At 39.3% G+C, this 25,837-nt stretch overlaps 1 protein-coding gene across 18 annotated transcripts in view; it reads right to left on the reverse strand.

Moving 5' to 3' along the window:
- mef2cb (myocyte enhancer factor 2cb) overlaps nt 1–25,837 on the reverse strand; it is an 88,703-nt gene that overhangs the window by 46,258 nt on the left and 16,608 nt on the right. The window contains exon 1 of one of the 18 annotated variants that reach the window (XM_015360749.2): nt 671–731. The exons of the other annotated variants lie outside the window; for them this stretch is intronic. The gene's annotated coding sequence lies outside the window, so the exon portion shown is untranslated. Of the gene's footprint in view, nt 1–670; nt 732–25,837 lie in introns of those variants that run through there. 18 annotated transcript variants of the gene reach the window in all.

Below are 25,837 nucleotides of genomic sequence, written 5' to 3' on the forward strand. Positions count from 1 at the left end.
CAGTGCTGTGTTTTGACAGCAGAGGTGATAACGTCCCTCGTTATGGAAATGAATGTCCCATTACTTAAGCTCTGCTTAATACACGAGAACTGTCAGCGCCTTTGGATCAAAAATCTTTAGTTTCCTTTTCTTTCAGAAGCCAGATGTGTGGCGACTGAGGCACGTGCACGAGACGGAATGTAGGACGTCTGTGACAAGAAAGAAACACGAGACGAATCCATTGGTGTGTCTGTCTCTGAATGTCTGCCTCCTTCATTCATATCGCGTGCAGTCTGGATCGAAACGCATACTGCACAGCATGCAGGGCCGCACAAAAACCAGGAGGCTTTAGAAATTTGAAAGTTAATCAGACAAAACGTACAAAAAGCGTACAAAACAACTGTACTGTATTTTCACCTTGGAAAATCACGGCTAGGAAACCCCTACTACAGCTGAAAATCTATAACGGCAGCGCTTAAGAAATGCCTTTTGTATACAAAACATTAGTATATGCTTCTGTACATTTTGTGCATTATACTTTTTTTCCCTCACCTACAACAAACAAAAACATGCTTGAAAGCTAAGGTGAAACCCAGGAAATTAAACAACGTTCTCACATTAAGCTTGGGTGTTTAGAGGGAACTTAAAGCCTTCTTAGAATGTTTAGGCGGCAAGAAGATTTTTTTTTTACCATTAGGTGCTGACTGTGGAACAAACTTGGTGTTGACATTCGACAGTACTCAGGGGAGGAAGTCAGAAGCCGTACTGAGAAGTCCTCAGAGCAATGATGCAAATTAACAGACATCAGAGAAAAAAAAGCAAATTGTGAGATAATTTCTAATTTTTAGTTGATTTTTAAAATACATTTCTGTTATTATTGTCATTAGTAATAGTAGTGGGGTTTCTAGGAGTAGAATGTAGTGGCAGAAAGAAAGGAAGGAAACTAAAACGGTTTTGCTTCTGTTCTACTGAGTTTCTATTGACATCGCAGTCCATTGCTCACTCCATCTCAAACAAAAGTAGACTGAAATGGCTTGTTATTTTAAGTTCCTTAGTAATATGCCTAAAGACAAAAGATTTCTCTCCCGTACAAACGATGCAAACCTTACATTGTGACAAAGGTGAATACTATACTTCTGTATGACATTAATGTGTATTCACATCAAATTAAAATACAAACCCATATTTCTGGACAAGAGCCTTCATTCACACAAAGATAGTACTCAGTTGATTCTTCTTTAGTTCTTGCTCACAGAACACAGTTTTTTCAGCATCCATGCTGTGAAATGTTTTCCAGTTTGTCAGGGCGAGAGTCTTGCACTGCACTACACGGAGACTAGTGGGTTTCCTGGCTGCCTCAGCCACAGTCAGGTGATGCTAACGGCCAGTCCAGCACTTTTATCCTTTTTCCTGTCTAGAATCTCTTGTTGTGGCTCAACCAGTAAAGGCAGTCATTGCAGGTTGGGTTCTATGATACAGATGTTGTGGGTTCCTTAGCTGACTGTGACCAGGATTATCCCAACATTCCCCAAGGGCAGAGTCACCCAGGGCTCTCTGGTCTCTCGACAGCACAGCGCCCCCTGTGGCCTCTTGGGTAATTGCAGACTTGTGCTGCTGTTGGTGAGGAATGTGTCTCTTCTCCAATCAGCCCCGACTGACACTGGCAGGAGGCAGTACTGTCTGTAACGTGTTAAAAGATGACTGACTCGATGGTAGGCAGGGTGGAGGAGTCTGTGACTACCTTTCCGTTCTCCTCCCCGTGTGCGGTCAAAAGGTCTGCGAGTCCACATACGATAAACACACCACAGCAGGTTCAAAAATAGGGTGGGTGTATACATGTAAGAAAAAAAAAACATACCGGACAAATTTATATATAAGAAGAAACTCTACTGATGATTTGGCTGTGTGATTTTGATCATTGGATTATTGTTCTAGGCGGCATTTCAGTCACATATTGGTCTTGGCGCTCTTTTCCACGACCATGTCAAGAACCCTTGTCCCCAGGAAGGCACCAGCTAATGATGGAACTGCCACCGCAGAGAACATCAGAGGCGCAATTAACTGCCTTTTCATCTGCACATGGATGAACCTGCTTTTAAAAAGAGCCCTTCAGAACCCTGCTTTAGAAGCAATTGGGGAAAATAAGGCCTGAACTTCCTTTGGAACCTTGATCTATGTTTATGTATGGCTCAGCTTGCTCAGCAACTGTTGTGCTGGTCTTGTGAAGTGGTACTCAGACTTCTGATGAACCATTCTGATGGTGCTTGCCTTTAATTCTTAGCTTCTTTGTATTTTCTTTTATCCATTATTTTCAATTAACCTTCAGGAATCTCGTATTCAGATTTACCGATTAAGACAGCATTTAGCTCACTGGACACATAACCTTCTTAGCTTGGCAATAAACAATTAGCTATTTTGTCACGATTTCAATGACACATTTAAATGTCAGTTTATGCTTACAATTATTTTTAGTTCTATAACTAAGATCTGTAAAGGGAAGCAATGTAATTATAAGATTATGTTTGTCCATGCACGATAATCTACTTTTCTGGTTTAGTTTTAGAACAAAATCGTATAGCTGCACACTTAAGCATGGGTTCCCTGTAGCAGACACTTAGTGTTTCACTGCTATTCAGAAATTAATTTCATGCATTAGATTCTCTTATATGCCAATAACACCTCTTATTCATCATAGTAAAAGGTAATCAAAAGTGTTCTAATGAATTAACTAAAGACAACAGGCGCCAGTACTTATGTTAGCAATTGTATATAATGTTGTTTTATTTTACAATACTGTCCTTTTATCGAAGTTTCAATAATTTTCATTTGAAAACCTATCAACGTATTTGGCACAAGTCAGATTTTTATCTGTCAGTACAGCAGCACTTAGCTGTTAAATACAGCGTATCGAGGAGAGCAGTACTACACCCTAAAGTATGAATTCACTATCACTTAGTTTGACTTACAGAAAATTCCCCCTCTGAACTCAGCATTTAATCATATTTCTTTCACTGCAGAAGCCATGCAAATTCATAACCTCAGTGTAGATATCAGCGACACTAACAGCTCTGTTACACAAAATTAATATGCATCACCTAAATGAGCTTACCAATTTGACTTCTCCTGATAACACAAGAAGAGTGAATAATAAGAATTGGTACCTCAGGTCTTGAAGGGTGGCTGTTATGTTCCCCCTGTCCAGCACAGTGAAATTCTCCATTAATGTCACTCTACTGTAGTTCTCACAGTACCAGCATACTTCTACACTGGCTTATGTAACAGTAAGCCGATGTCCCCAACCTTTAATCCCAGATTTGACTCCCATTCCAGGCAACTGAGGTGAAATGCTACTTAATACGATACGTATGATCTTTCCCACATTAAGACACGGGTTTCCTCAAAACATTTCCAAAACCTTGCCGCCGTTATCGAGAGTCACATGCGGTATAGGAAAACTCCATTTGTGTTGTGTTGCATTGCGTTTTCTAATAAGAAATTCGACACACAGAAAATTACCAGGTGGAACAGGTCAGAAGTTTTTTTTCTTTATATTGGATGCGCTTACCACATGCAGGAAGAGACAAGAAAGATACAACTCCAGCACATGCAGGAGGTGGAGGAGCCTAACAGGCTTTCTCCAAAGCCATAAACCAGTACTGTAATCTTTAGCAAATGCATGTGGTGAAATCTATTTTTTTGCTCTTCGGAGTGAAGCTGATGGCCCTATCGTCTTACTGCCTCACACCCGTATAAGCTGCTGCTCAGGTGGAAGGTCAGGGATAGTGGCTTAAGAGACGCAGTAGGGCTTTAAGAGATCACAATCCTTCACATGAGTGAGACACACATAAAAAAAAAGACGAGCCTTAAAAAGCACTGAACAGGGAGCCAGGCATCTCCCAGGAAGGTTATCTGGATAGTGTGTTCCTCCCACCTGCTAATCAAGTCTTTTATTTCTTAGTGAGATGGAGGAAAAAAAAGTTCAACTTAGAGAACTAATGAAGCGCTGAGCTAAGTTCTTGCATGCAATATGTTATCGGCAAGAAACGACAAAAGGCAGTTGTCAGAGGCTGGAGACCTGCGACGTCGCGCATTTTGGAAGCTTTAAAAATGCTGAAGCTTTAAAACTGTTTTTGATTTATTAAATTTGACATGTGTGAAGTGAGGGGACTGAAAAGGGGGTGTTTTGGTGAGGCTCTTCAGTAAAAAAAAAGAAAAAATTCTGAGATAGCATGCCTTACTCCCAAACCCTTGTTTTTAACAAGAAAAAAGAAGTTTGCAGGTTTTTTCCTAGTTTCAGTTCTTTGTTTCTGAATTTCTTTTACTTGTGTACGTCAACCGAGATTTGTATCTACATGAGGAAGAGGACAGATAGAAATATTTTTAATGCTGTATTGCATTCAGCAAGGTGCATCATATTTCTATTAAAAACTCTACATCGAAAAGTAGGAACCAGTGGGGCTTTTAAATACAGGGCCCTTTGTTCTAAATGATGACGAGAGTCTTCTTTCAGGTGATGGTACAGACAAGATCTGGACTCGCGTTCCACCTTTTTTCTTCTGCAACGCTTTTTTTCACTAACCAAAAAATTCTGGAGCCTAACCTTAATGCATCAGAAGATGATTGATTATACCAAGATTTGGGATGTTTTTTCTAGAACTTTACTGGTTCGTTACTGTTACCACATGCCTTCTTCTTGAGCACATCTGCAATGCATTTAGTAATAACACACATTTGAAAAAAGGCAGTATCCTCTATCCTCATAGGAAATGCGGTTATAAGGATTTGAAATAACATATTACAGTACAGTAAGTAAACCTTTTAGGAGGTGTACGATACATTAAATAAACCCTCACTCTTTTTAAATAAACTCTCGTTTCCTTGAAGAAAAAGACGTCTTTAACAGAGTTTATTTAGGATCCTAACAATCCAAATGTGGATATTGGTTCAACACACATTCACATGTGCATCTTGCTAATGTAATCCCAAAACAGTTTGCAAAGGGTTATTTATTAACAGGCTTATTTCATGTTATTTTCTTTCAGGCACAGCTAATCAAGATGGTCAATCACTGATCTGAGCATGTGCCAGCTCCTTGGAAGCCTAATGTCATTACAGTCAATGCTTCTTAACATTCGGCATGCTTTCCCCATGCCTGCCAAAGGAAGATACTGTGGTGATGAAGAGCTGTCTACCAAGTGTCCCATGCAAGTCCACGTGATATAAGAAAACTGACCTAAAACCTCTTAGCCTGTGAATACTCTTTGTAGTTTGTGTAGGTTTCCTGATGATTTGCTCTAAATATAGGATAATTGAATTCAATTTTAAGCAGCTCAAGGAAATGCATAGCTCTGCTTAATGTGATACAACCACTTAAAAGTTGCATGCATACTGTGTGTAAGCCAAATTGCTCTGTACTCTCTTTATCCTTCAAACAAACGTTCGTACCCGTAAAACTGTCCGGCCCTCGTGCGACCCGCTTGCATTTTGTGAAATAATAAAAAAAACAAATCTGTAAAAGTAACCTATAAGTCCCATAACACCTTTGCGTGCCCGGAGCCCCTTTCAGATAAAATATGCCCCCCCCCCAAAAAAAAATCAAGAGCTCCTACTGAGCAAAAGAGGAAGTTGAAGCAGGCATGCTCCAGAGGACCCCGCGGCGCGGGCCCGGGCCTGCAGCAGTGACGGACGGGTGCCTGGACGGCGATGTAGGAAGCGAGCCCACTGGACAAGCTCTTCTGAGCTCCCTGCAGTCCCTTTACCCCCACGAGCTCGGCGCAGGCGAACAGAATGGCAGGAAACATGCACAGAGTGGTCACGGAAGGACGTGACATCACAAACCACAAACAATAAAAGGTGCAAAGGTGCTTCCTTCCCTAAACTGTTCCAGAAAGTGCAAAATGGGAACCAAAACTCCCCCACTTCCTTCTCCCTAACAAAAACTGTCTGACTCTGCTCCCGCCGCTATGATCCACAAACTGTCTTCTTCTGAAAAACAGTCAATCAGGGGGCACGAGCCAAGATGGGTTTCAAAACACCGACAGTAGCTAAACAGATCAACACATCCACGCCGATTTCCTAGCGCCATGCTCTCACTAACGGCTGATGTCTCTTGATTCACATTGCTCCTTAATTATGCTCTTTGAAAGCCTTATAACCACTGTTCCAGAGGCCTGCTACAGTGTGTATATGTAATATATTTCCTTGCAAACATAAGTGTGTCACTGTACTCCATTAAAAGGGGGTCAAGTTGTGAGTTTTTATAAAGAAACCTAACTGGAAAATAAAGAGTAAATAGGTTTTAGGGTTTGGGCTTAATGGTTTTGTAGAGAGAGAAGTCTCAGCGCAGCGAGGAACAGCTGTCTTAAACTACAGCAATTACAGGGTGGCAATGAATTCCTGGCAATGGAACTAAATAAACGTGTTCAATCTTTGTCTTAGTTGTACATCTACCATCCTCATCTTGAATTCAAAGCCATAATACAAGGGCTAAGGACTGACTAAGCAGCTGATGTGATGAGTGTAAAATAAAAAAGCAAGCCAATTCAACTTTTCATTTGTGTTGCATTTTACATGAGATGTAATAGAAGATATTCTCTCATTAACATTTCAAAATACTGTATTTGTACATTCCTGATTAGAAAGACTGAAGACTCCTTATCAAGACATATGTGTAAAACAGCGCATTTACCTTAGTATAACCAAAGCCTTTATTACTTAAAGTGTGAAAATATGGATGAACTGCATTTCTGTTGGACAAAATTCTGTGAATAGGTCTTTTGAGTTCTTATGGTAGATTAAAGCATTAGGAAAAAGAAAGTTTGTGCCTCACAGGGCACTCTTTCACAAGCTAAACTGCAATGTTTTTACCCACTTCTCCACTGATCAGTGGCAAAACCAGTTAAATAATTCTGAAAGGGATCACTTGCTTAAACTGCCTATGCAACTTTCAAAAGTACGTTCCTTTCAACACACACTAGTATTCATAGCGCATAAAAACAGAAAGAGGGCACTCTGCTATTAAACATGTGCGGGTTACAGGCCTTTTATTACTGGCATCTTAGTCATCTTTCAAAATTTCAGCCCAAAACCTGAAACTCTGATGTACGTGGTACACCCATCTCATTGCAATTACATTTTAAAAAAATATGGAATATCACAGACACACAAATCTCAATAATCAGTTATGCCTACAAAAAGCAACTCAAGCCCTAACAAGGACACAGGCAGTGAAATAAGTCTTTTGCTTTAAATATCATAATGCTTTGCTTGAATATTATTGAGATATTTTAAACTTCAGACTTTTCATTAGCTAAGCAAACATCAGAAAATCTAGTTCACGTGCCGTGTTTTGTTTTTGTAATAAAAAAAACATGACTAAAACGGTCATAAAAGAGGACCAAAAAGTTGCCAGATCAAATTCCCATCATTTTTAAGACGGCAGATTCCTACAGCATCCTAAAAACTAAACTGGAAAGGGAGTGTAGTCGAGTTCAAATTATATCTCTCAAAAATCCTCCGAAATGATACACACATACGGTCTTTTGATTTAATAAAAAAGTACACGGCAGGAGAAAATTAAAAATGGACCCCCTTAAAATCTCACTTTTTAGATGGATTTTTCTCGTTCGCGAAAGCTACAGCCTGATGTTGCCACCTCTCTCAACACAGGCCCGCTGCGCGCTGGCAGGCTGGCAGATCTCATTCCACGATCCCCTTCCTCGCCGCTCCCATCACAAAACTTCCCAAGGACAAAAGGACACGAAACGGTGTCAGCCGGTTCGGAGCAGGAGCTGTGGAATGCGGCTGCAAACCCCAAAGGAGAGGACTTGCGGGCGGCCTAATCAGCTGTTTTGTCTGCGCTGTATGTTGTCGCGAGGGTCTTCTGCTCAGGCTCACATTGTTTGTTTTTACCCAAAAAAGGCTGCCAGAAGAATTAGCCGAGCAGAGCAGTGAGATTTGCGCTCTGGGAGGTTAACTCCCCTATGGCAACTTCACGAGCCAAGTCGAGATCACAGGGAGCACGAGGGACACACAAGAACACTGCCCACTCCAGGAGACAGGGATATGGCCCAACAGTCATCGACTGCGTAGTCCGGAGATGACAAGAGCATCTTAGAGGTCCTCCTTAAATCAGCAGTTTGTAAAGGCTTGAAATGCGTGACTTTGGAGAAAATTAGTCAATTAACTGCTTTGAATAAGTCAGGTTATCTGAGAGCTATAAGGTGCTGGCGTTTTTTCTTTCAAATGGTCTCTTAAATGTGTTACCGATATCACGATAACCAAACAAAATTCTTCCAAGTGTTTAGATCTCCAGGATAAGCGCTGGCTACTCCTGGTCCTCTCTTATACGACGGTTTGCTTTCTGACATAGAGAAAAACACTTTCGAGCTGCGCCCAAAATACAGTAATAGTTTGTTAGAGAACTTTCTGTCGGAGCTTTGTTTAGGCCATAGGATAGAAGCCTCTTATGGAGGGTTTGTAATGTTTTGTTAGGTCTTTCAGCTACATTTGATGCAATTGATTATATGATTCTTTAAAATCACTTGTAGTCTCATGTTTCCTATTTTGGTCATGTTTTGGATTGGTCTACCACCTTGGTAAAGACGACCAGTTTGGTGTTCCTCAGAGTCCAATCCTTGGACCTTTTTTGTTGTCTACATGCCAGCTCAAGGCATCATAATAAGAAAATACAAATGCTGACTTTCATTTTTCTAGGCGTATTTTTTAACATATTCCCATTCTTGGCATGTAGCACAAGCGACCTGCCCTTACAGAGTGCCTAACTGGGATTCAGACATGAATAACTACTGTATAAAAGGTTTGAACTGTAATGCTATGACTCTTATAATGTTACATTTAATGGAAATGTTATTATGCAATCTACTAGAGTGAAAGATTATAATGGTTTCTGAACTCTCTTGTGTTTCACTTAAACTCTGTAGTTACACCTGCATATAGCCAGATTGAAACCTATGCTTGATGTGATGGATACAGAGGTTTTACACATGCTTTTACACTTTCACAGCTTGAGTTTCTCAATTTCTTGTATTCTCTATTAAAACCAGACACACTCCAGCTCTAAATTCAGTACACAGCGAATCATCACATTGACTTTAAACGGCTACATTGACAAACAACAGTCCTCATGATCTGTTCCTTTAAATCTGCAAGAGATGCTTATTCCAAAAGTTTCAGAACAGTCTCAGTGATTCGCAAATTCTGACACAACAGGTACGCTTTTGCTGTTCTGCTGTCAGTTCATGAAGTTTGTGTTCGACATTATGCAGCTTGTGACTTTAGTTATTTTAAGCCTTAGTAGAACAATTAAAAATAATTTTATTTGAATGCGCTTATTTATGTTTTCAGCCTCTACAAACAGGTTGTAAACCTTAGTTTTGACCAAAGATGTTCTGCATTGAAGGATGCTATATGAAAATACATTTGACTTGACAAGCTTTTTATAGGATTAATGAACGAAAAGAATTAAAGAACGAAACCGAAATGAGGCTAACTCCCTACCAAGGAGCAACATGCTGACTTCACTTTGCATTACCAGACCATGTACTAGTCAAGCACTGGGATAGGTAACTGGTCTGCAGTGACTCTGCAGGGCCCAATCAGTTCAGCTGTTTGCTCCGTGCTGTTGTCTGACAAGCTGACTTCACCTTCAGTGTCCTGGAGGAACGTGCTTCAGCTATTATGGGGTGTTTACCACAGAGCAAAGCCCATGTAGTGTTAGCGAGCATGAAACCACTATCGCACATCGCAGATCGACTACTTGAATCCAGGTGTAACCACTGCTTAGACGAGCACTGCAAGGCTCCACAGCAGACACAGAAACCTCTGAAGGAGATGTGTAAGACTCTTTCTGTCTCTGACCAGGCACAGCCTAGGTTAAGTTACATTGAGAATCCCAGGTTTAATTGAAAAATGATTTGCTGTTTTAAGGTTTATCCACATACAGAAGTCTCAGATTACTGGAAAAAACTATAAAACTAAAACAATACCATTCAAAGGCTTATCATTTTGAATATTTTTGTCAGGTCACATAAACTTCACAAAAACACAATAACATATTCAACTAATTATGTTATCTGCCAAAGATGACAGTGCTCTGTAGTATTCTGGATCTTCACCAAGAGTTGATATGCTCCTTATCTGGAACAAAGAGGTGGGAAGGCAGTGTCGCACACCATGAAACGCAGAGCAGTATGGTTAGATGATCCTCCGATTACTTCATCTCACTTTTCCAGCATCCTAATCAGCCTAATTAAAGCTTTGTTCATTTTTAAATCTCAGATGACAATTTGTTTAACTCTACCCTGCAGCAGTCCTGTGAAAAAGAGAATTAAATTTGATCTTCTGACAGCAATTATTAAATGTTTCCTCCTGGCCCCAATTAAGGCTCTAGGCTTTACAGGCCTCACAGATTCTTCAGGCTGCCAAGTTCCTGTCTTTGTTTCTGTGGCTCCCAATATTGCAGTCCATTTGGTATAACTGTTTATTACTAGTCAACCAATATAATGATTTGGAGTTTAATTGTCTTTTATTGTTCCTGCAGTAGCTCTCGGAGAGCGACGACAGACAAAAGAGGAAGTATGATGAATTTGTATTTGTAATCGAACAGCGGTTTCAGAGAATGTAGAACAAAATTCTGCTTGTTTAGCACTTTATAGTCACTCCTTTCTAATTATCATGTCATGAGAAAAGGGGCATGAGCTTAACTTGTACGTTTTTTCTTTCATTTGTTTTGTATTTGAATGTCTACAGTCAGGCGGCTTCAAAAGAATTTATTTGGTGTTCAAATCCTTTCATTTCTTGGGAAAAAAAGGTTCCATTAAACATGTAACCAGTTTATCTTAGAATACAAATTAAATCAGGAAATTTATGTTTCCTTCATATTCATTCTCACTGCAGATCTATATTTGGAAAAAAAACGTTTGCAATATTTCTAACTTGGAAAAGATTGTGCTTTTCCTATAGTTTGTTTATTTTTTCACACAAGTCATGTCAACAGCACTGAGCTTCAAACAAGTACCAGCAGAGCGTAACGTGTTGGGTTAACCTTTTTAACCTTAATTTCTGGTCCAATTTTGTCACATATGTTCAGCAGTAAGCTATGAAGAAGGGCTCCCATGTCTAACCGGGCGACACCATCAATAAATCAGGCAGGTACGCGGAGAAGCCAGACGGAGACCCAGAGCTGTGTGCTATTCAGCAGAGTAGCAAACTACCCTGCGAGTCCACAGCCGTCTCTGTTCACATCTGGCTTCCTTTACACAAAAGCTCAGAACAGCCTGAACAATGCAGAATTCCCTCGGCGCAATTCTGAAGAACAAATGGGATAAATTTTCCAATAGGTGTGCGCTAAAAACGAAAAATACTAGGCTCAAGCTAGACTCCAGGCCTCTTTTTTACTGCAAGAAACTGAAAGGAGACTACAGTGACACGTTGCTTGATGTATTTTCACACACGTTCACTGAGAAATCTGGCGTCATGTCACACTGCACTTTTAATCTTGCTAGTTACTAGTAGCACTGTGAGCAATAATGGCAAGCGCAGAGGGAAAGATTTTTCTGTTTTTTAACCATCCATAAAAAAAGCTGTTCACGGCTTGTAATTTTTTTTTTTACTTAAAATATTCTCATGCATCCAGTTGTCATCAAACGTGCTGTATGCACACTCCTCGCAGCAGCTCAGTCATTTTCGCGCAGAATGTGCAAGACATTTCCTTTTCACTTTACTAAGCATCTTCTTGTTGATTTTCATTTAATAACTCCCTCACCTTGACACTCTGTGAAACAGCTGCAATTGTCACACCTTTCTTCAGACATTTGTCCAAGATTTGACGAATTAAACTAGTTATGTATGACTCTGTTTGATACAGAAATCTACATACAGAAGATAAGAAATTTAAACATTCTATATGTGCTCAACAGGGAGCAGTACAACTTCATGCTGTAACGGGTAACAGCATAATATTAGCATTAACATTTTATAATAATGCAGATGTTACATTTTGCTGTCTTTTCTTCCTTGATAATCTATTTCACAACAATAGCACGGTTTTTGCAAGGCAGCATTCCAGATTGCTGCTGTTCCCCCTTCACTTATATTATAATCCGTTTCGCAGAACTCACTGGTTCATACCAAGTTCCCCTTGTCATTTTTCTCAGTTTCAGGGGAGCCTTAAGCAAATCGAAATTCTCTACATGGCAGCATTACAAAACACAGCAATACAAACAGCTCACAGTCTTTATCTGAATCCGTCTTCCTGTCGCAAGAAGCCAAACCCCAGCTGTAGGCGAGCACCTCAGCCTTTATTACATGAGATCTACTGAGTTTACAATGTACTGTACACATCCATCAAGAAAGCTCAAATGTTTTCAAAATAAGAATAACAGAAGCACAGCTGGAAGATTCCCCAGTCTCAAACTAATTTTCTTCAGTGAAGAGGCCATTTCTGATGGCTCCATTTCTCGGGCCAACAGTGACAGTAAGAGGCTAAAATACTTTGAAAAGAGCCGAACTTGTCTAGCCATGACATCATCCTAAATGCAAAATTATATTATCATCAATAAAACTACTCCTTAAAAAACTGATTTTTGGTTTCTTACATTGGCCCATTGCTTGCATTTGAACTTTGTGCAATATGAAATTTGAAACTATTTCTTGTTTTTAAAGAATTATTTGAATGTATTATTACATTAGTGTTATTTTCTGATGACTGCTATTATCCTATACGGTTCCCTTCACTGATACTGTATATGAATGTGGTGCAATACTTCTGTTCCATATATAGGAGTAATGTTTCAGTACTTTGTAAGCAAGCATACTCCTAAAGGCAGTTTATAAGGCACGTTTTGAAGTAATGAAACATCTAAGCTATAGAGATCCTGCTTCGTTACGCACCACTTTGGAAAATGAAAAAACCACCACAGCCAACCCAGTCCTCTCATTACTCAGCAGTACAGTGACGTACAGATGTTTGTAGTGGTTTGAGGAACCAGCAGGGGCTGGAAACTCTACATGCTCGACTCCAACATGATCACAGTTGAACCTCATCAAAGTAAGTGCTCATAATTTGTCACAGAGAGCAGCCAATTAACATATGTTAGGAAAAAGCTCCAAAAAAGATAGTATATGATTAAAGACCCTGCACAGCTGCAGAAAATCAAAACTGCAGAGTTTTCAAAGAAACCTCAACCGAGGCTGAGAGATGGTTTATCTGATAATGCTCACTGCTGTTTAACCCTTCAGAAAAGCTCAAATATTAAATTACAGCAGTTTAAATTTCAGCTCAGGAGAATCCCTCTTATCACTGCAGATGACTTAACTACTCCACAAAACCACTGTATCATAAAAAGCTGACCCTCTAACCAAAACTCTCCTGTCATTTGGTTCAAGTGCTGTTTCAAACATTACTGAGCTTTCTTGTACTCGAGGTAGCACTTGGGGATGGTTAATTCCACCAGTTTTGTATGCCTCCCTAAAGATAGATATACAGAAAATCACAGCATACATTATGCCCCTGTTCTCACAGAGCAAGTGCTGAGTTTCTCAAAACTTAAGCAACTTGATATTATATTCTCCTTTTCTTAACTCTTCAGCTCTTCCCTTTTGTAAAAGAACTGTGTGATGTTTCGTGTTTTTTATGCCTTGTTGTTCGATATGGTGTCAGGCACAAAATCATTTGCATAACTTCCTTTGCAGTTTGTTTTTCACAGCTGCATCGGAGTCAGTGCTGTACCGTATATGATCTCCACTGGTGACAGGAAAGTTTGACTTTGTCATATTGTAAGAAAAAGGACTGAGCTCCTCCAGTCGCATTTTTTTTTCTTAAACGGTTCACTAAAAAAGTCTCACAAATAAGCAGTCTACATTGTTTGCCACACTAGTACTTTCCTGTTCATTGGATTTATTTTCACTTTGCTTCATAATTACATAGCTTAAATAGCTTCATCATAACATTATCAAACCAAACAGCTTCAGAACCTTCTTCCAAACGCTACAAGCTTCCCAAAGTAGCGCGCATAATCATGTTTAACATGGCTTTTTGTTGTTTTTAGAGGCAAAGTGAACTTCACAAGGCTCGCTGCAGTAGCTCAAGTTGGCAGGATTCAGATCTGACCAGAGTTTACAAATCCCAGGGCTCTCTTTGCAGCTGCAACGTTCACATAACCTCCACTGTCCCCTGCCTAATGATAGCGGAGCACGGAGCTCTGAGCGCCACAGAGTTTTTCCATTCAGATACTTGTGGGCAAAGAACCGGGCACATTTCACATAATTATTTCTTATCCTAATTTCCCCCGTCTTGAGAAAGAATCAAACTATGCTACTTTCAGAATTAAAAGCCCTCCCTTTCCCCTGCATTGTAAAAGCTCTCCACCGCTAGGTCGTCTTCAGTCGGATTGCATGCCCTATTCCTGCTGTGTGTTATCACAAATAAACATCTAATTACACGTATAATTAACCTACAGGGCTTGTGTGTATTTGAGGCTGATCACTGTTTTCATTGCCAGGGTTTATTTTGTTATTAGTCTTGAAGGATAAAGAGGTTGTGTGGGAGAAGAACGTTAGGAGAAAAAAAAGAAAATCGGTTACTTTCGACCGATAATATTTGCTGTGTTCAGTTTTGGGCTGTTTTCTTTCCACAACTTAAAACTGGGTCATCAAAATCCTACGTGCCAGCATTTTGAAGAATAGAAGAGGCACATACTGCAAAAAAAAGGCCATTTGGAACTGACAGGCTGATCAAATTAAGTATGCATAAATCCGTGTGTAGAGTACTCCTCTCTTCATTTCACTTATAACACCAGTAAGCAAGATAGCTATATCTGAACCACCAGCAACATTTAAACACTTTGCTTTTCTTGCCCTAGTTAATAAGACTATGATGTTTTATATGTGAAATGAAGTACAGTACATTAAATTGCTCATAACGTAATAGAAAAATTACTAGTAAATTAATTCAGTGTATATTAAAGTACCAGAATTTTCACTGAGCACCCTGGTCACTTTGAACACGATCGATATTTCTTAAATGCCTACGTACACAAAGGGAGATCGGTGCCTCAAGCCAGCACACTAACAACAACAGCAAGAATAAGCACTGCGTCCCAAATTAAATATGTCAGCAAAAATCTTAAAACGCTCATACTGTACCTCAAAAAGGTACATTTTGAAAGCAAGCAAACACCGAGCTCTCCAAACTCAGACCCATCACATTATTACATGATCGGGAGGGGCTATAGCTCATTTGAAAGGTCAGTGGTAAAGTCTATAGGACCAGTCAGAGATTAATTCTTGCCCTTTCGGAGTTTGTGATGCTCTCTCCTTCATGCCCAGTGGTCTCCTATACCTGCATATGAAACGCCTGCTGAAGACACTGCTGTAAAGTTCTCTGTGTCAACTTGGCACGAAGGACACTATAATGAATACAGAGCGACAGGTTGATTTCAAAGGGAAAAGACCCCCTTTCACGCGGCGGTAGTCGAGGGCGACGCGCGACAAAGGCAGAACGAGGAGCCGCCCGCGGAGCTTGCCAGCGGAGGAGAATGACCACTGTAGGTCTCTCTCCCAGTCTGTCCGTCCCCTGCTGTGAAGCAAGCCCTCTCCACCAGCTGAGCCTGACACTGGCAAAGGCATTCCAATCTCACTGGCAGCCATCACTTCAGGAAACTGCACACCCGACACAGAGAAGCAGTCAATGAATGGCTGCAGATCATTTAGCCAGATCATTTCATGTGACTAGAAAGCAAAATTATAGTTCACTGCAATACAAAGGAATACCAGTTACCATATTTTTTGTTTGTTTTATGAACCAAGACCAAGAAGTAGGTTACAGTCAAAAACACACCAAACGTTTTCACCAGTTAATAGTGTAGCAAATTGGCACTATGACATTCAGCACCAAAAACAAAAAGAGAGAAACTAATTTTATAATCAGAAAGGGCCCTAGATTCCTAAAGAGAGAATGCTGAGTAATTCTGATGCCTCGCAGAACAGTGTATTTCCTCCAGTTCTGAGAGGCAGCTCAAGGTTAATACTGGTTTACAACAATAAACCAAGAGACCCAAATGGCACAAGCTGCCGGCGCACAGATTCAAGTCTTTGTACCACCCGATAAGCTCAACTGGTAAGGCCCAAGGAGAGAACCAAACCCGTTTAACGAACTGGATTCCTCACTCATGAAAGCTTCAATACTCTAGAGAGGCCGCAGAAGGTGGCGTCACTACAACAGTCTCATTTCCCATTTCAAGACCTGGTAGAGCAGCATACCGACATCTAAAGCTGTTTCCGGGTCCCCTGGAAATAACTCGTACAGGAGACACTATTTGGGTTGTACGTCAGAAGGCGCTGAATTGGACCTTTGTCGGTCAAGACGTAAGGATTGGTGCCCCTGACAGGATTTATTCAGAAATGTTAACATCTTCGAAGATTCTTAAGAGTTCGTGCCCGACACTCTTAAACACAACACAGACTTCTTCACTGGCTCGGCCTACCATTATGTAGTAGTTCTCACCTCGGGACATCCTCGCTATAAAGAGAGGATGCATTAAGGCCACTGGCTTTGGCTTACATCCTGCTTGAAGTGTGAAAAGAAAACAGAAGCAGAGATGTGTAGCCTATGTTCAGCAAGAAAGGAAAAACAAGTGAAGAAACTGCTTCTGAAGGCAATTTTGTTTTCCCACTCAAAGTCGTTAATTAAATTAAAATATAAAAATACCACTTGTAGAGCAATGCAGCACAGCAGACGGGACTGTCGGACATTTCCAGTCCTGAAATGTCCAATTTGTGCTGAAGTGTTTTTTAAGCACAGGACTTGCCTTTGAATTCCACGGTTAGTTCTGTTCCTACCATATTTCCACGGTCGACAAAAAACTTGATAAGACCAAGGGTGCAAACATGCAGCACACTGGCATTACTCCACCTTCAAAGAAAAGTATATAACAGTTGCTATACCTAATACAGACATAAGCCACCCTTGCTTTTAGAAATTCTTGTGACTTTCTTGAACCAATAACCTGCTTAGAACAAGCTCTGCTTGTGAAACCAAGACAGTAACGCAAGGCGTCCATGACATCAAAAAGATTCCTCTCTATAGGAGTTATATACATAAGCCTGCAATGGTAAACTCTGCCGTCTGTATTTTTAGTCAGACAAACCCGTAATCTGTCTGTGCGCGATGGCGTGTGTCTTTTTAAAGAAGACAGAACCTTCTTCGTGTGAACAACACAACTGCGGCATTACACGGGCACGAAAAAAACTCAAGAGATAAAACAGATCATATCAATCACAACCCCTCATCCCATTTCACAGTAGAAAAACGGTTATGTTAATGTAGCCACCGCACAAACTAACACATTCAGCCTGGCTACCGATGAATGTTTCAGTTACATCACTTGAACTAGCTTTACACAGCTCTCAAGGTCTAGGCTTGTACTGCTCCACTAATAAAGATAAGGAGCAAAGCAAATACAGCAAAGACTGCAGCTATCACCTTCAGATTTAAGCAAGAGCTGCAGCTGCTTAATGCTTTTTTAACAACTGCATGAAGACCTTTACTTCCTAGGCAGATTTTTGAAAATATATTCAGTGGATCTGCTTCATTCTAAAAAAAATAAACGTTAAAGAAAAAAAAGATACACCAGATCACACTGTTTCAGTATCAAGAGGTTTGAGGAAGGCTACTTGAAGTATTTCAGCTTTGTATTTTTCCTTCCAAGCTAACCGGTCAGTTCTTGCTATACTCTACCCATCCCCACTCCAGTATAAGAGCTACATATCTGAACTTTTTTTTAATGTGTTACATAAAGCTGGGCACGTTTTATCCAGCTTTGTCCAGTTTAGACTCACGCGTCTCATGCAGGTTGGTGCACTGCTGTGGGTGGCTACGAGCTGAGTTTGAAATTGCTGCTGCAGAACCTGAGTTTGATTATTCTGATGTATGCATCATGAAAGACACTCCACAACTGTCCTGCACATTTCACCAGCCTGCCTAGAAGAATAACTGTAAGACTCCAAGTAGTAAAAGTTAAACATGCCAAGTTGTTGATATATTCATGAAAATATGAACAGACACTTATGCTCCATATTTACATAAATTGATTAAGACTGTATATGGAAAATCTTATTATTACTATTATCTTTACTACAGCAAATATTTTCTCCAGTTTAATATACTAAATAAGAGATTAGACTATTACTGTGCTACAACTCAACAGGTACATTAACTCCTTTTAGCTCTATTCCTTTTTTCTATTCTATATTAAAATAAAGATTTTGTCACACAGTTCATGCTGTTGTATACCTGCAAGCGGGAGCTTACTGCTGCTGCTCATGAGTGACGGCGCACAATAGCACAGGAATTACTGAAAAACCGCCGGAATCGGCGCAGGTACTGTATCCATACAACTGACCATGCTTCCTCTTCTATTTATAATATCAGTGTCAATGGAGCGGGCTTCCAAAAATAAAATAATGAACTTTTTACCCCAAACAACAACAGTATATGATTCACACACACACACAAAAAGTCAGTCTCATGGCTGGGCTATTTCTGTAGGAGCACTATTTAGGAAGTATGGGATAGGAGCCAATTTGTGTCTTAACGATGGCGTGCTACTGAAGCATATGCATTTAAGGTCTCTCATCTCGTGCACAGCGCTGAAGCTCATGCTGTATTACCAGTGGTTAGGCTGAGACTCGTGCAAGGTTATTCATCTTTCCACGGCGTTTGTCCACCAGGCCCAATAAAAGCATCAGTCAACCTTGAAGTGCGATGTGGGTTTGAAGTTTCAAATATAGTGCGGATTTCATTAATTATACATGTAATATGGTGCCGCAAATTTGTTTTGCTTTCTCCTCTTTCGTTTCTTTATTGCGGTAAAGCTGAGGAATTAATGGCATCGCTGGCTGCATTTTAGAAGGACTACCATAGCAGATGACATGCACCAGTGTAAACACCATATTGTATTGGAACGGATTAAAAAGTTCTTTAATAGGCCACTCCAATTCAATATTGTCCTTCTCAGACTTCTCTTAATATGCATGGGATATTTTGTGTGCTAAAGGAATCCACAGCAAATGAAAAACCCACATATCCATAATTCTCCATATTTCACAACACACAAAAGCACAACGTCAATTTCCTTTTGTTTTTCAGCTACTTAATAGCAACCTTCAATGTTTTATGACTGCCTTGACTCTTTGATTTTTTTTTCTTTGCATGTTGTTTTTTCAGAAAGAGAAAGGACAAAACTCAAATTACAGTCATTGTGCAGAGAAAAGGATAGATGTCATTTCCTTTCTGTTAAAATCACAACTGGCTGTCTACGGATTTTAAATATGAACACTGAATATCAGGCATTGCTTAGACTTACTGTATTGTTAAGTGCTGCATCAATTCTCAGGTTTACATTAGGTCACAATAAAGCTAAACCAAAGCTATTTCAGTGTTACCAATGCAGTAGTACTACAAACCCAAAATATATATTTATCTAAAACGTACACATAATACATGTGCTATTTCTTTGGCTAATCTACCATAAGGTACTGTACAATCATTTTAAATGCCAATTGAACATTTAATATCTTACTTGTGACAAGTTTGATGAAACATTTCACTGACATAAAATACGAGACAGCTTTGAAGCATAGACCAATGCTTAAAATATGGCTTATGCTTCATAAAAGGCAAATCGTCTGGAAAAAGGAAAAGGTTTAAGACGTCTGGAATTTAAGGTTTCACTGCCATTTTGTTTTTCGGTGCCACTGCACAAGTACACGTTTTAACTTGGACACAAGCTGCTTCCCAGTCTTACAGCTGTCTGATCTACTGAAGTAAACCTGGCTAATTCTGGAAATGAACTAAATTAGAACATGCATTCTCGCTCAACAGCAGGACTATCAGGCTGAAAAGAAAGAATTTAATTAAGATGGACTTTTAAACATTTTCCTGCAAAGCCCTCAGGGGTTAAGAGCCCCTGGTCCTGGAGTACAGATAAAACTAGCCCACCGATCGCGCTCTCCGTCACACTTAAACGAGGGCTGGGAGAGTGACCACAGCGGCATTTTCTGACACATTCTTTTCACAAACCAAACCCTGTTAGTGACAGCAGAACAGATTGTGTACATCTGCTGGAAACAGGACAGATGACAATGAATACAAATGCGTCTGTGGACTGAAGCAGGACACTGTTCATGTACTGAAGGAGGGACAGAGAGCAGCACAGGATTCCCAGAAACTTCAGGCTGAATGCGTCTGACAACGCTTCCTGTTGGGACACAATGTGACGACAATTGTTCGGCTGCATGTTTTTAGATTCCCCGATATTCAAAATAAAAAGTATTTCTTTACAAAATAAACAATGCTTCATTTTTTCTTTTCCTGCATTCCGCAGTTGAAATAATTTAGAAAAGGCCAAAGGAGAAACAACCTTTAGAGTTCAACTTTTCCAAAAGTAAAGACGATGTAAATTGTCAAAAATATCATATGGATTGTCCCTTCCTTTGGTCTAGATGAGATCGAGAGTATTACATTATTCCTATTCTGCTCCATTGTGAACACAGGATCTGCTTAAAATATCCCATTTAATGCACATTTTTAAAGGGAATTTCAGATTAATTTTACGTGCAACATTAGTATAAAAGCTTCTCTGTTTATAGCTGTCTTACTGAAGGATGTTACAGAGTGAATTGGCTATTTTGCGGCACTGACAAAGATAAATTACATTTACTGGAAACTATTTCAGTTTTGGGCAAAGTCCAGTAATGCCACAAAAACCCATTCGTAACAACATCAGTAAATCCATTCCTTACCACACCAGAAAGATACAGGTCAGTCACTGTGTGTTTTATCACATTACAGACGTTCCGTCTGTGAGTTTACATAGAGTTAAATGTGAAACATAAACATAAAAAGACAAATATGCTATTAATAATATTTTAATGCCGGGGTATTTAGCAGTGCTCTAATAACAGAGCAAATCAGAAGTAGTGCTTGACACATACTTTAAAAGAAAATGGTAGCAATTATCAGTATTTGATGTTCTGTTATGGTTCGTACCAAAGACTGCACTGGTAACAAATATTTTGGACTCACTGAGACCAAATCAATATTGAATTCTCAAAGGGTTTCTGAAAAATAAAAATCTTTATTAAATATAATTAAGCAGGCACATTAAAAACAGCCAGCAAGCAATGGCAAAAGACCGGCCTTCAGAGCACCAAGAAAATATATATTTTTTTTGGTTATTACATCTCGACAAAGAGCAATTCTAAGAAAGAAAAATGAATGCAAAAAATACAATTTTGGTCCGTTCTTTTCCATGGATTCTGCAAGGCTCCCTCTTACCAACAGAAAATCGAAGACATTTTTATTTTTTCCTGCCCTTTCAATCATCATCTTTTTCTCTTCTGCACCCTCGCTTCAGACAACCAAGTCAGGAAATCAACGTTACATTCTCATCCAGATGCTCCAGTTTCTGGTGTCTATTGGCGCAGCCACAGCTGATGATATAAACTAATGGTGACTAGCCAAAAGGTCTTTCTCTCTAGACCACCCAACAACTCAGCCTGGCCTAAAGATCAAATCTGACAACAGGCTTGTTCACCTTTTCCAACCATTTGTAACACATCAGTTCTCACATTCTGAGTAAAATCAACACATTTAAACTGCACAAGGACAGAGCTGGCCCTGCTGCTTGCCCTGTCAATTCTGAATCGAAACTATCTCTGCTTGATTGAGTTTCCAAGATGCATGACGCTGGTCCTTTCAATGAAACCCGGCAGACTGCTGTATGTTCTCCTTCTTTTTTACGTCCTTCTCCTTTCTGAGACAAAAGGAGAAAAGACCACTTACACAAATACAACGGTTTCAAACACAACCAGCAGTTAATGCAAAGAGAGTAACATTCTTACACAATTGCAATTAAAGATCAAAGACAAATATTCTGCCGCCTTCTTTAATGCCCTGGTGACTACAGCACACAAATCCTCCTCCAGTTATCAGTGGAATAAAACTTACAGAACATCAGCACTAATTATTAAATACAGAGGGAGTCGTTCTGTTTGAACTGTGCATTAAAAACATAAAATATGAAAAGAACAGTCGGAGAAGATATTTCAGCTATTTTTACAATAATTTTTCCACAGTTTTCACCTTTCCTAAACAAAAGGTCTGAAATTAAACAAGACCTTTGTGCTGCAGTTCCAAAACAACATGAGGAAAAATGATCATTGAAACAAAAAAACTGACGAATGCTTGAAGGCTTTGTCAGCACTTATTGTACGCGTTGTTATTATAAGAAACGTAATAATGCAACAGATGATTGTCCTTTATTCATAGCTCCTTTATGGTGGTCTTTGTGCATCTGTTAGTACAACAATAAAAGGTCCTGTACAAGACTGCCTTCATATTAACAGTAGCAAGAGTAACACCTGCCTACAAAGCTGTTTCAACTAAACGAGAGGACTACTGAGCTATCTTCAGCAAAAATATAATTGTTTTCATCTGGGCAAGCTGTGAGGGACAGTTTTCATGTGTGTTGTAAAATGTTGCTGTACAATTCAAACGGGACAGATAAATTAAAATTAACTTCACAAGCAGGGGAAAGCAAGATTGCCTCTGCATGCACAACCCTTAAAAACAGCTATTACTGTCAAAAATATACACAAACCACCGCAGAATAAGAAACATGCTGTTTCTATGGAGAAGAAAGTAATTTAAACATGGAAAATAAAATAGGGTATTTTAAAAATCACCAACAAAATAAGCACACCAATGCATGTTCTAACAAGTATAATTAATTGTAATATTAGCGCATTAAACAGAATATTATTATAACTATTTTGTGAGGTAAATTGAATATTATTTCTAAGAAATGTAATAGAAAAACAAAAACAGCAAAACCTTAAGAACGCTTTTTACTCACACACACCTAATCTCCAAGAATTTCTATCGGCTAATGAAAGCAATGCAGATTCAGTGAAATTACAGATTGGTTTCAGTATTTCACAGTTACGACTAAGAAACCCACTTTAATGTTCACATAGATAACACATAAAATATATTTGAATTGATTACTGCAATTGTTTTTACTAGCTGCACTTAGATATTCACATAACAAAACCGTCTATGACTTGTAACACTTCACAAATAAATCATATATATAGAACCATTCATATATCTTTATAAAGAGTTTCCTTCTCCTTTTTAGTTTTGTTTTACAGCACCTAATTTAAAAACAAAGCTTCAAAAGTCAGGCGGGCTTGAATTAAGTCTCCGGATTATGAAGATGTTTAAGAAATGTTAGGTCAAAGACTGAATTTGGTTCTACCCCACAACACTGTTAGAATCTCAAACTTTAATGCCAGGCTTCAATGTATAGGAAAACTGCCACAAATTTCTTTCACTGCCAGAATGCTGGGGCACTTTTCAAAGACTTTCACTTTCACCAATCTGTACAAAACCTTTGCAAATGTTTGCTTGAACTTCTTTTTGTTTTGTGCTAGCATTCTCATTGACAAATACAAGACACAGAAGCTAAAAGACAGCGACATACTCTTTTAATGAGGGCACCGGTTTCGGGTTACACTTGATATTGTGGAAGAGGCAGGGATACTGCCTCCTTTTATAAAAATCAATTGAGCCCAGAGAGTGCCATGCCCTGCTCCTGCAATCCGCTCAAGTCTCCAGCCAATCAGAAAGGCACGTGAAGCACCTAATCCCTCTTTTGTAAGGCACATAAGACTGTTGTCACTATTGGTTTTGTGAATCGGCTATAAGATCCAGTGATTTCCCAAAGGTGACAGCTCCAGAGAACAAAAAAAGCTGCGTGCTGCAGTCGGTGTGACTCTGAGATTAAAGTGCTTAACTGAAGACTCCTGTGTAATTGACAGTCCACGCTTAGTGCATTCACCTCAAATCTAAGGAGATTACCATAAATCCTTCAGGAGCAACAGGCAACTGTTGGGCTAAACAACGTGGAATTTTCGGCACTTCTTTTTTTCCTTCTTGGGAGGAAAGCCACACTGATATCAGAAGAAAAGTTTAAGCTTCTGCAGCTTTCGGTACTCCACATAACTCACGGGCCCCAAAGTTGAAAACCAGAGATCAGTAATCTGTTGTGCTCATTTGATCCTGACTAATAAGTCAGATGTACACACAAGTTTTAACATCAAAATTGCACAAATCGTGCCGTTTTTTCAAACCATGAATTATACTCGTCTCGAGCGTGCCCTGTCTTTGCTAGGACTAGATTCAACAAACACTTCCATATTGATGGAAGGTAATTTGAGATCAATTAACAACAAGCATAAAATAAAATACAGCATAGCTACTTTGTTTCTGAAATGTCTGAAAATCAAGCATAAATAAATATCTTAAATTATCTTCTAAAATGTCTGTATGTTCACTGAATTCAGTTTCCAGACCAAAATCTTAGTAAACTTTTTTTAGTCAATTCTTAATTGCCTGATTTAGAAACAATCTGCCGATGGATATTTGACAGATTTTTAAGGCATTCTAAAATATTGCAAATTATACTTCAGAAGCGGTGCTGTGATCAAGGTATTTATTTAGAAAGCATGCTTTAGTCAGTCTAACCCCTCATGTTTTTAGCTGACAAAAATCAGGAACATATAAATAGATCTCAATACGGAGTTAAAGAATGGAGCTCCCCAACTGTTGTTTGTTTTGCAGGTGTAATTTTTTATAAAAGATATCTGAGGGGCCAGTTTTTTTTAGAGATTTGCAAGACCAAAAATGAGTAAGAAGGAGGAAAAAAAGGACTAGACATGATATTTTATAGTCCAGTAGTTTATATAATCAGTAGTAGAGCTGGATAGATCTCAGAGGGTAGCAATGGTTCACAGGTGCTTAGAATTCGATGGCTTTTGCCAAACCTCCAGGGATTACAGTTATTATAGTCCGTATAAACATCTTTACTCTGCAACCACAATACCCAGCACAGAGTGCCAACAACAACATAACTGGTCACTTTTCTGCCTGGGCACAACTCGAAGTACTGGCCACCTAGTTTCCCATTTAATGCAAGTAAGAAAACAGAGTAACTTTAGTTCTTTAAATTGCTATCATTAAATCCACCATCAAGTTCATGATGTCGAAAGGCTTCGTTTGCCAAGGTAATTCTCCACAGACCTACAGTAAAACACTGGCACCCTGCCCAATCCTGTTCAGCTCTCCCGAGTCCTGGTATTTGTGCATCAAAGCAGTTTAATATGATTACCTGCTCTTAAAAAAGGGCTACACTTGAAACATTATCTACCCAGTTTGTCTTGTGCAACATCTTATACACACAGCGGCAGAGGCGTTTCTCTTTGGAATAAGAAGAAAAATAATGAGGACCTGACCAAGTAAATTGACATAAAGTGTGGGTGCGCGGGCCTTATTAAAAAGGCAAGCCAAAAAATAACAACTTTTGTAAATCGCTGTCGGAGGAACGTGGATGTTAAGTGTGCCTTTGTAGTACCGCTAACAAGATCTGTCTGTTTAAAATATCTGAATAAAATGTGTATATGAACCCATAAAAAGAAGATGATGATGATGATGATGATGATAATGGGTTTTAAATTTCTCAGAAATTATATATTGTTACAAATGTATGACTGAACCGTCCGGCAGAACACAAGTTTTTAATGTGCTTCAGGAGGAAACAACGCAAAATAAAAACGCAGTTGAAACTCCACGACTTGTACTGTATATACAGTACGATACTACTTTTTCCCCCCCCTGGTAAATTTGGTAATAAAAAAATACTAAGGTTTGTAAAAGAATGAAAATAACGGCGGGTAAAAACACAAATGGCATATATTTTCCGTTTTTAATGCAGAC

The sequence above is a fragment of the Lepisosteus oculatus genome, chromosome 3 (genome assembly GCF_040954835.1).
Source record: "Lepisosteus oculatus isolate fLepOcu1 chromosome 3, fLepOcu1.hap2, whole genome shotgun sequence".
In the NCBI taxonomy this organism is placed as follows: Eukaryota; Metazoa; Chordata; class Actinopteri; order Semionotiformes; family Lepisosteidae; genus Lepisosteus; species Lepisosteus oculatus.